This window comes from Athene cunicularia, assembly GCF_003259725.1.
Source record: "Athene cunicularia isolate RWA chromosome 12 unlocalized genomic scaffold, athCun1 chr12_part1, whole genome shotgun sequence".
NCBI lineage: Eukaryota > Metazoa > Chordata > Aves > Strigiformes > Strigidae > Athene > Athene cunicularia.
This window is the reverse complement of record NW_020799116.1, coordinates 20,189,417-20,202,133: the sequence shown is the minus strand read 5'-3', so window position 1 is coordinate 20,202,133 and position 12,717 is coordinate 20,189,417. Positions and strand designations below refer to the sequence as shown.

General features: G+C 35.2%; 1 protein-coding gene across 1 annotated transcript in view; it reads right to left on the bottom strand.

The window, feature by feature from the left end:
* Positions 1 to 12,717, bottom strand: part of ATP2B2 (ATPase plasma membrane Ca2+ transporting 2) — a 428,819-nt gene that overhangs the window by 373,150 nt on the left and 42,952 nt on the right. Inside the window, exon 2 of the mRNA XM_026857617.1 lies at positions 8,937 to 9,005. The gene's annotated coding sequence lies outside the window, so the exon portion shown is untranslated. The remainder of the gene's footprint in view (positions 1 to 8,936; positions 9,006 to 12,717) is intronic.

Here is a 12,717-nt window from a genome sequence, read left to right as displayed (position 1 = left end):
CATTTTCATGAACAAGAAAGCAAATGAAACATGCTTACAGGACACCCTTCTCTATTCTAATTTGAAAGTTGTCCTTAATTCTGATGGGCAAATGGAAAGATACATGTAGAGAGAGGTGGATTAGTTTGTTTTCTGCAGGCTTAAGATGCTATTTTTTCCATGAAATTTAGTGCAGTGTGAGGGCTTTCGTATTAAGAAGTACTTGCAGCCACTGGCAGTTTGTATAAAATTGTATTGAAATTCATTTGGCTTTTTATACTGGAGTTGAAAGAGGGCCTCTTACTAGGTAGGGATTATTTTGTGAGGAGGGGAAAAAGACCCAACAACCAACAAAAAACCCCAGGCTAAACAACCTCATACCCAACTGTAACCTGCCACTGGAACACGTAGCTTTGCAGTTCCTGAAGCTGTTTGGAAGGAATAACGATTATAATAATAGTATCAAATTACTGACTGATTTTTGAATATTTTTTTCAAAGTCAACTGCTTAATTATTCTTGAAAATTATAAAATATTTTAGTGCTGACTTTTTACAGTAGTGCCCTGCATGATTCAATATGTTAACCATAGCCTGAAAAAGCAGCTAAAGACATGCTTAGCATTAGCTTATCTCATATAATTAAATGCTTTGTTGGATTATAGCCAAACTGTTCACCATGATGTGGAACTGCCCTGTTGCGTGGCGCACAAATATCAAATATCTGAGTATTTTGCACTCATTTGTATTTTGTATTTTTTTTTGTGCTACCAGTCTTCTAATGCTCATATCTTTTGGGGACTTCGTGGAAGATTATAGTAGATCTCTGGAAAGCTGGACAAATAATTTATGATGTCTTAGTAAATGCCAGTTAATATTTGTGCTGTTAACACCTGTTACATTCATTTTAATTTCTAATCCCCAACTATCTTGGAAAGGAAAGATATCAATAATTGTAGCTGAAATCTGATTCTTAAACTTTAGATTGGGTGAGGTTGATGTTCATATGTAAATAGCTAAAGGCCACAAAATAGTCTGGCTTTATATACTGAGTATTGAACAATTCAAGAAAAAAACCCAACAATCTGTTACAGGAACATTTTAAAACTGCTTATAGTAATTACTTTGATCCAAACTATAATAGTACTTTAGTAAAACGAAACTGGAGACTAGGGATGGGGAGGGATGTCTTTAATTTCTTTATTTCCTGCAAATGCTCCCTAAAATAGTCAAACTTGTAGCATCAAGATGAGACATTAGCAAATGTAAAAGCACTGGGGATTCAAAGAGGGGGTTTGACAGTACTGGAATATCTGCTGGACCTTAACCAAAGGCCATATACAGTTATTCCCAAATGTGGTAATAAATTCCAGTATAGTAATTTCTTTTCAGTATTTAACAATTAATTGTTTCAGATTTCACAAAACTAAGTGGCAGTTTAAATATATTGTATGAGGCGTGCAACGTAATGTCTGTTGAAAAGCCTGAGATGGCAGGTAAAAAATGATCTCTTGCTGGCATACCTCCAGAACTGCTTATCAGCTCCTACACCCAAACTAACTCAACTCTAGGTATTTGAAATGCTGGTAAGGTTGCCAGTGATAATATTCTTTCTTTTATGAACTAGAAAGAACGTGGCAAGGGGGGAGGGGAGGGTCCCCTAATTTTATTACAATAAGTAAAACCTCAGAATCCATCCAGAAGCAATAAATGGACTACTTCTTCCTTTCTGGAAGCGCAGCTCTTTAAACCAAGGACATTTTTTTATTCACATATGATATAGTTACAGTAAGCGTACAATCATCACCCTGACAACACGTGAACTGCAGGTTTATCAGAATGAAAGGGGTTTTTTTAGTTATTTATTTTACAATTGATCAGTTCATTACCTACTCCACAATTGAGTAGTTCTTGAAACATAAACCTCGTTTTCAGTTTACAAGAGATTCATTACCACAGACAGCTAGTAGCGTGATTAAAACCCTAACCTTCCCACATCTTCTACAGTCCCAAAGTCTATACAAACAACCTCTATGAGTGGTCATTTAAGAAACCTAATTCTCAATAGTTCTACAAATAAATAGTTTCTACATAAAATTAATAACATTTGCATTTTCCAGAACAAACTAAGTGACTATTAGTATTTTTTCACAATGCTTCATGACTTAGGATTTTTTAAAAATTAAATAATTCTATCAGAATGACATGAGCTCAAAACTCACACTTTGTGTGTCTGATTCTCTGACAGAAAGAGATGAAGATAGAAGAAGGTATTATCTAGTAATGTTGTATCAAAAGAAAAAAAAAATCACATGATATTGCTCAAAATAGCTTGTGAGTTAAGAAACTTTGAGACCACATAGGAACTCACAGGTTTCCCAAGCAATTTTAAGAAAAATTAAAAAACCTTAAAAGGAATCTGTTTTTCTAGCAGACTAGAGGCCTCTTTCCTTGGAGGAGGGCATAATTCAGCTTACTAAATTCACTGTACAAGTGGCCTGGAACCTAATCAGAAGAGTAGCAGTTAGCTTAATAAAAACTAAAGTAGCCTAGACTTTCACAGGAAGTTAAACACTGTGATCTCTTTTCTAAATCACCACATAGTTTTCCTTTAAAAGACAACAGGGAGGGGGCGGGAAGAGGAGAGTGTGACAGAATTTAATCTATTACCAAAAAATAATCTATATTAGTGTTGTCAATCACACGGTGCTGATAAACTCATTATTTCCAATTAGCACAAGCAACAAAGCTCTTAAGAAAAATCTAGTCCTACTGGTTTGTCAGAAATATGGTGACTTAAAGACTAATGTGGAAAAGAAAACAGAGAACATGATCTAACTGATGCAAACAAATGTTTACTTAGGAAAGGTCAGGTCCTCAGTTTATGCAGTTTTGAGAACCAGCAATTGCTGAGAGTATCAAAAATTTTGAAAGAAAACATAATGGGGGGAGAGGGTGTTCTTCAGTACTTAAGTCTGTATTACAGGTTAAATTCTGGAAGAAAACAAACAGAAGGCAAACAGAAATGATCAGAAATACATTATTGCTCATTCCAAACGTACAAAAATAATCCTTTTAATTTACCTTATCATCTCTGACTCGTTGTATACTAAACTTTTGGACTATATATTCTGTATCTCAGCCCTATTTCAGAAGCATGTGAGAAAACTTCTTCATTTTCTTAAGATGTGGTTGACAGTTTCATTAAACCTATTGTTTCTAATATCTTTCAGTAGCAGATGAATAATTTAGCATCACACAGCTAAAAATGAAAGTTTAGTCTAACATTTATTCTTGTAGTACATCATAGCTACATGTTCAAAACTTACTGTTCTTCTAGGGAATGTTTCATCAAATTAAATTCCAAATTACACTTACTTTTTCCTTCTTTTCAGAAGTAATTAGCATAGGAGAGAAAAATCCCCACAAAAAATTGCCCACTTCATCCTCATGATGCACAAATGCATATGGTTTTACCTCACGTCTCTGGTGCTTCCTTCCCTTTCCTACATACAGTTCCCTCACAATCCAGGCTTCAGGGCATGATTTACACCACTGCAACACAACTGCTGTGGCACAGCTGCAGAGCACTCCAGTTTCACACAGAGCCAAGGTTAAAAAAATAAGCTGTTCTCATACAGCTATTAAACACACTAGGCATCTGCACTATTTCATACATTAAAAGGCTGAAAGGTCAACACACCTGCACCTTAACACCAAAGGAATTATTCAAGTGCCTATCAGTGCAACTGATCTACTAGTCAGCAAATCTGCCATTTCAAGAACACTAATCAAATACTGATCACAGAATAAAAATGAAGACGTGCTAACTGTAATCTTAAAATCCAAAAAAAAGAATGTACTACAAGCTACACATTCAGCAACATCATACCTTCTCAGCTGAAAGCAGTCTAAATAAAGTCATAGAAAAACATACCCCTTCAACTACTGAAATCATCTTGATTTAATGGCCATACCAGTAATCATTAAGTGCTTTATGAAACTTTGAAGCACAGAGAGAAAGTTCAGTTCAAATAATCATTCATCTTCTAATAAACTGAGTAAATATTCCATTCAAACAAAATCCCAGTTACTGTATTCACTAAAATGCCAACTAACTAGAAGTTACAGTTTGTAGATTCCATTCAACTTTTGCGTATCCATCATAATGTTCCAGGAAATATGCACACACACACACACACAAAACATGAACACAAGAAGACACAAAAACCACTGGAGTTCAGCTGCTGAACTGAATTCCATGCAGGGTAAGTGGAGAGGGCACATCACAGCATGCCTCGTGGATTTCTGTAGTCAGTTTTTAATATACATGCTATGGCAAAGCTAAACTCTCTCAAGAGACTAAACAACCGATAGGAAAGTCTCCCCTGGTAAAAACTCTACATGAAAGATTTTTTGATACATTACGATTGTAATGAAAATACAAAAAATTAAATACTTGATATTGTAGTTAAAGAACTTAAGTGCTGAATTCAGGAAAATTAGTGGCAAAATGCACAGTCATTTTCACAGTAACAAAATCTTAATCACTCCCTTTAATTTTTATTTATTTCCCCTTTTTTACCTGCCATCTCAGGCTTTTCAACAGACATTACGTTGCACGCCTCATACAATATATTTAAACTGCCACTTAGTTTTGTGAAATCTGAAACAATTAATTGTTAAATACTGAAAAGAAATTACTATACTGGAATTTATTACCACATTTGGGAATAACTGTATATGGCCTTTGGTTAAGGTCCAGCAGATATTCCAGTACTGTCAAACCCCCTCTTTGAATCCCCAGTGCTTTTACACTTGCTAATGTCTCATCTTGATGCTACAAGTTTGACTATTTTAGGGAGCATTTGCAGGAAATAAAGAAATTAAAGACATCCCTCCCCATCCCTAGTCTCCAGTTTCGTTTTACTAAAGTACTATTATAGTTTGGATCAAAGTAATTACTATAAGCAGTTTTAAAATGTTCCTGTAACAGATTGTTGGGTTTTTTTCTTGAATTGTTCAATACTCAGTATATAAAGCCAGACTATTTTGTGGCCTTTAGCTATTTACATATGAACATCAACCTCACCCAATCTAAAGTTTAAGAATCAGATTTCAGCTACAATTATTGATATCTTTCCTTTCCAAGATAGTTGGGGATTAGAAATTAAAATGAATGTAACAGGTGTTAACAGCACAAATATTAACTGGCATTTACTAAGACATCATAAATTATTTGTCCAGCTTTCCAGAGATCTACTATAATCTTCCACGAAGTCCCCAAAAGATATGAGCATTAGAAGACTGGTAGCACAAAAAAAAATACAAAATACAAATGAGTGCAAAATACTCAGATATTTGATATTTGTGCGCCACGCAACAGGGCAGTTCCACATCATGGTGAACAGTTTGGCTATAATCCAACAAAGCATTTAATTATATGAGATAAGCTAATGCTAAGCATGTCTTTAGCTGCTTTTTCAGGCTATGGTTAACATATTGAATCATGCAGGGCACTACTGTAAAAAGTCAGCACTAAAATATTTTATAATTTTCAAGAATAATTAAGCAGTTGACTTTGAAAAAATATTCAAAAATCAGTCAGTAATTTGATACTATTATTATAATCGTTATTCCTTCCAAACAGCTTCAGGAACTGCAAAGCTACGTGTTCCAGTGGCAGGTTACAGTTGGGTATGAGGTTGTTTAGCCTGGGGTTTTTTGTTGGTTGTTGGGTCTTTTTCCCCTCCTCACAAAATAATCCCTACCTAGTAAGAGGCCCTCTTTCAACTCCAGTATAAAAAGCCAAATGAATTTCAATACAATTTTATACAAACTGCCAGTGGCTGCAAGTACTTCTTAATACGAAAGCCCTCACACTGCACTAAATTTCATGGAAAAAATAGCATCTTAAGCCTGCAGAAAACAAACTAATCCACCTCTCTCTACATGTATCTTTCCATTTGCCCATCAGAATTAAGGACAACTTTCAAATTAGAATAGAGAAGGGTGTCCTGTAAGCATGTTTCATTTGCTTTCTTGTTCATGAAAATGCTCTGGCCCTTTTTTATTAACAGCTTTCATTTAGCACTCAAAATAATGAATCATGTGATAATTAAAGGCTGAAGGACCAACAACAACCACAAAACCCACAAAAAAACCCAAACCAAAACACCAAGATCCTGCCAGAAACAGTTATACTGTTAGCAAAGGCTGTCTCTTAGTACTTCACCGTCACTTCTACTCTTTTTGCCACATAAACAGTTTTTCTAGTTCTTCTCTGCAGAAGGTTTCAGTGATCATTATTACAGTACCATTTATGTAACAATTCTGCATCAGAATTGTTAACAGACAAAGCAGAGGTATCATTATTTTTCATGAAAGCACTAGAATAAGAAAGATTAAAATTTCAGTTTTCCTATTAAGTGTAAGTCCAAATAAAATACATTTTTATATATATATATATATAAAGACATATTCATATGTCAAGGTTTCAGTATGTTTCTTTTCTACAAATGACAACCATAGTCTCTAGGAGACCAGCAATGGCACACAACCACCCATGAACACAGAGAATACACTGCACATCCAAGAATATTACAGCTAGTCAAAATCAATTCCACTGATTCTTTAGTGCCAGATCTATTCTGGCTTTTTTTTTTTTTCCCTCTTTTACAGTTAATGTTTCAGACACCATCTTGCTTCATAATGAAGACCTGATTAGCAGACAAAGTGAAAGCAGTAAAGATTTGATTACCTTCTAATCAAACAGATTTGATTATCTTCTTCAAATATCGTTATGTTGGCATGAAAGTGTTTGGCTCTCACAATGCCTTTCTTATTATTTGAAACATGAATAGGTTCAGCGGCACAGAAGCACAATGAGGACAATTCAGTACATCTTTCATACAGACAGAACAAACATTGCTTTCTACGTTCACCAATACAAAGGTCTAATAGGAAGTCCTTACTATAGAGCATATCCACATCCCACAGCAGTAACGAGAATTTTTTTACCAAGAAGAAATCAATTTAAAAAAAAAAAACATCATGATTATACAAGTGAATAACTTGCCTATATATAAAATTACATTGTCTCCTGAATATTTATTTTGTCAGAATATACAGTTTAAAAAAAAATTCCATAAAACAGCTAGCATTACCTCTTCTGGCTGAGGTAGATACAACAAAAGAAGTAAAAAGATCGTATCAATTAAAAAACCCCTACACTACTAGTACCATTAAATGTGCTTATTAGAGGGATTTAATTAATTTAATTTAATTAACAGGAAAGAAATACTAGGCCAAAATTCATGAGAACATTATAAACATTTCAATTTTATTCTGCATTCTTCTGCCACTTGTTTACTCAAGGGTGCAAGATCACAAATTATTTTTTTTAATTTTTAAAAGGTACTTTCTCCATTTTCTCTCTTGATTGACCAGCTTTTCTCTATATGTTGTGTGCTAACTCAATTTCTATCAGTTTCCCTCAACAACTTTCTAAAATAATTTCCCTCCTTACTCAATAATGGCTTTATGAGTACCACACATTCCCCTCAGTACCCCTAAAATAGTGCCTTGCTGTTCCATGTGAAGGAGAAAACCCAGAATATCAAAGATCCCATCTCCACAGACCTCAACTGTATGGGAAAAACAAACACTTGGGATTTCGTCATTCTGATTCAAGAAAAAGCTGCTTCGAACACCGAGAAAGAGATTCAGACAATCTCTTGCCACCTGAAATCCTTAGGCAAACGAATCAAGTACATTTAAAAAAATATTTACTGTGTTAATGTTCATTTTCAGAAATGGACAGCTAACACGAAGGTGCCAATTTAACCACTACGTATATGGTGACATAAGGAAAACAAAACGTAAGTGGAACATGTGGAAGATGTAGTTTCAGTAACCTGTCATTTACAGTGCTTCTCTCACAGCTGCTCTCCAAACTAGAATGTTACTTTCCAAAATAAAAACAGGATCCCTAACATAACAACTTTCCTCAGGTTCATCTACAATTTCTACAGTTCATACAGGCCAGAGAGACAACTACAAATGCAACACTGACTAAAACATAGGATCCTAGCTAGAGCATGCATTAATCAGAGATGTGTTTGGTTAAGTCTCCTTTAAGGATTTATCCATGTACATTTAGGAATAAAGAAACAAGCATCCATGTAGCACAATTACCTTATGTTTCAGTTACTCTCCCCAAAATGTACTACTACTAAAACTTGACATTTCCAAGAAGAAAACGGCTTAAATAAATTGTTCAGCTGAAATATATGTACTGTTAATACAACAAGCCCTCTTCTCTGAGAAGATACCATATCAATTCCTTCATACACTGCTCCACTGCTGCAAGAGATTATTTTTTTCCTAGGGGAACAAGAGAGAACTAAGCAAAAAGATCATCCTTAAAATTTTACTAGAATTTTTGTACATAGTTCCATTACTATAAACTCTTTCCCATCTCACTGCTCCTGACTCTAATACACTGTTGAAAATACCATTTGTTATTCACATCTGATAGAGCATTATTCACCCACATTCATTTTTTAACCTATACTATGCTTTACAAAAAGAATAAGTAGATTTTGACAAGGGATGAGATGGCGTATCTACTGATCTAACATACATGTCCACTCCTCTTCAGTCTTTTCCATTCATAAGAAGTCTTTTCTATTCTGTGTTTTTACAAACGAGCTTTGTGAAGGGAGATTTTAAACCACTGTCTTGCCATACTTGCTCTATTTTCAGAGAGTTTCTATACACATGTTGCTTTCTGCAGATTTTGAAGAAATGTTTTTTATACATGAAATAGTAAAAGCAGATGACTCGGTCAAAATCTAAAACATGAGGTCAGAAAGTAAAACATTTTGAGTTATGTACTACAATAGTGATTACTGTGAGTCAGTCAAAACTAACATAGTTGTAAGTTAGAAATCATCACCTGGGAAGAAATCTGAAGACTCCTGAATAGCAGAAAGACAACAGCAGAAGGCAAAACTGGACTAGAAGGCTGTAAGCAGAAGGAAAGAGCTTGTCAAACAGCGAAAACTAAAAAAAAAAACCAAAACAAAACACCCAAACAAACAAAAAAAACCCACACCTTTTTTTCAGACCCCCAATATTTGGTCCAGCTAGCTTTAATTTTCAAAAAAAAATAGTTATCAAGATGCAGTCAACTCATGGATGAAACAAGATAACTGACTTCCACAGCAAGGGGAAACATCACTTGGAGTTCTGTAGAAAGATGTTCTCTGCCAATTTAAAAGCAACTTTATTTCAATATAGATACATATTGTGCAAGTCTTACATTTGCATACGGTGATAAATTCAATTGCATACAGTGATACATTCAGCTGCATGAGTAAGAAGTTTTTATTTAGTAGCATTTCCAAGTGATATCCAAAAAAAAATTTTTTTAAACAAGTATTATTTTTTAATCTCACAAGTAGAGGAGAATTCAGTTCAGAATTTGGTACTGTCCTAAACAGACTTAACTAAGTATCACAATCAACAAAGCCACAAGGAGTACAATTATGATGCTAAAGCTAGAACTAGCAATACTCTAAACGAGAAAGATGATCCAACTTCTCCAGTGACACAACACACTAAGTGTAAACCAGCCGGAAATTTACTGCCTTGTGATTTAGAATCGTAGGTGTTCAAACCACAGCTGACTTTGGCATTGTCTTTGGCATTGACAACACTATGGCTAAACACTTACTGAACACAAAACTACATACACTAGCTTTAGCATCCCAAAAGAACCTATGTCAAAATAGCTTTTTAACAGTACACACAAAATATGAAAAACTTAGCAGTGGAACAGAAGAAAATTATGAATATTTTTATTCCAATGTCCAAAGCCCAAGCATATTCAATATTCTGTGGTAGAAACAGAAGCAATAAAGAAGCAGCAATGAGGCAAACAATGCACAGTACTTCAACCATTTACATGTCAAAAAGGAGTTAGCAGTGTGTTGATCAATTACATTTTATTTTAATGTTATGCATTTTCTTCCAACAGTTCCTAACTCCCCTCAGTGTTAAAGCTATCCCAGTATCTCAACAAAATACCACAAAAAAGATACACATATTAGTACAAGTATTCCTTTCTTTTCTCTTTCTCAAAAAAATATGTCCATGCGCACCTTGTGAAACAATCCAACATGCTAAGCCATTTCCTTAAATACTTGTCGGTAACTGCTTACCTCACCACAAGTATTGGCCACAGAAAATCATCCCACAGTTGCTAGCAATCTTACATAAAAGGTATTACCCTCTTAAAAATTCTTGTAGAGAAAAAAACAGAAAAGAAAAAAAAAAAAAAAAAGAGAGAATAAAATATTTACAAAGGTATCTTTTCAATCCTGTGAATTTTTAATTACTGAATAATAATGCAGGTCTTAAAAAGTATTGCCTGATAAATGATCGCTGCCCACTACAGAGCCTCTCAAGTATCACATCTGTTAAAATTTCATGGAGTCAGAGGCTTCAACGATGTCTGAAAATTCTCTATTTTTCACCACTGAGATTAAATGGAAAAAGAAAAAAGCATAATGAAATTATTTGGAGGCTTATTCAGAAAATGGTGGATAAAATCAAGAGCTTCAATGAAAAGTGAGCATTACAAAAGAACTGTGAACTAAGGTAAATCTACATTTGTGACTTAACAAAAAAATCACATCTACTGTAATGTAGCAAAAGAAGAACTACTGCATGCACAGAGTATTGGTGTTAGTTCTTATTGCAGAAGTATCAGAAGTATCAGAAATATCCATAAGGACAGGCTTCATTGAAAGAAATGTGGTTTTATCAGTCACACTCAGCACTCAAAATGAAATAAAGGTCTTGAAGATGTAAAGCAGAATACAACGTTAAGACACAAGCACTTGAACAGCAATATAAGAGGAAGAAGAAAGCATCACACATGTCACTGCATGTTTACCTATAAAAACTTCTGCCTTTCAGAAAAGACATTTTATTATCTTCGATCACGTGGCCATGTGTCACCATTACTGACTAATCACAAGAGACCGTGAGTCTCCCCATTCCCTTCACCAAAGCATAGTGGTTTCTTCCATTTAAGTCAGGGACTCATGTCAAACTCCCAGTTCTTAATACCATGTTACAGATACTACATATTACAGAACTTTACAAGGAAGAAGCTCTGAGATACAGCACATTTTTTTTTATTTTCCTCTTGCTCCAAACTGATTATCTTTCATTGCTTCATAACCTCTTTCAACAGAACAACAGTTTAAGAAAATGACTCCTCACCCCATCATAACAAAATTAATTCTTTAGCCTAAGGCAAAGGAAAATGAACCATTCAAAACCAGATCTCTAAAAAAAGCAAGTTAACTGCCAAAAACAGCTCCTATTATACTGTTTTGGAAAAAATAGTAATTATTAAATGAACATATTTGTAATAGATGAAAACGAACATGGCAACCAGAAAAATAGAGTGAGAAAATAATTTAAGTTTTTACTGCTGGAAAAATCTCTTCAGAAAAAAAATAAATAAATAAATGCTATACAACAGTGCTTACAGAGTTTGCGTAAGATCATATATACTAATACGTAGCAAGCTGTGTATTTTCATGAGAAAATTGTGGTTTATAATTACATTTAAAATTATTTTCCTTTGGAAAAAAAGCTTAGTTGTTATTATCTTTGTTGCAAGTGAGTATCACAGAAAATACTATTTAAAAATAACCAGGTGAATCAAAAACAAACCTCGTGAGATGTCTGTCATGTACTTGTGACATGTTAATGAATTAAAAAACAACATTGACAGCCATAAAACTGGAACTCAGCCAGACCTTGGAATAACAAAGCAGAATAACTGTTACAAAAATAAATCTATAAATCCTCTTAAGAATTAAAAAACAAACAATTGCTCTATCCTTTTAGCAAAACAGTAAAATGCTCCTTGGGAAATCTTACACATTCTACAGACTTAATTTAGACCTGTATCTGCAGGTCCCAAGGGAACTGGCAGATGAAGTGGCTAAGCCACCATCCATCATATTCGAGAAGTCATGGCAGTCCAGTGAAGTTCCCACTGACTGGAAAAGGGGAAACAAAATTCTCATTTTTAAAAAGGGAAAAAAGGAAGACCTGGGGAATTACAGGCCAGTTGGTCTCACCTGTGACCGGCAAGAGCATGGAGCAGATCCTCCTAGAAACTCTGCTAGGTCACATGGAAAATACGGAGGTGATTGGTGACAGCCAACATGGCTTCACTAAGGGCAAATCATGCCTGACAAATTTGGTGGCCTCCCACAACAGGGTTACAGCATTGGTGGAGGTCATCTATCTGGACTTGTGCAAAGCATCTGACACTGTCCCACACAACACCCTTGTCTCTAAATTGGGGAGATGCTGATTTGATGGATGGACCACTTAGTGGATAAGGAATTGGCTGGATAGTCACAGTCAAAGAGTTGCAGTCAATGGCTCGATGTCCAGGTGAAGAGCAGTGACAAGTGATGTTCCTCAGGGGTCAGGGCTGGGACTAGTGCCGTTTAACATCTTTGCTGGTGACATGGCCAGTGGGAGTGAACCAACGACAGCAAGCTGTGTGGTGTGGGCAACAGGGCAGGGATGTGCCATCCAGAGGCACCTGGACAGGCTGGAGAGGTGGGACCATGTGGACCTCATGGAGTTCAACAAGGCCAAGTGCAAGGTCCTGCACATGGGCCAGGGCAATCCCAAGCACA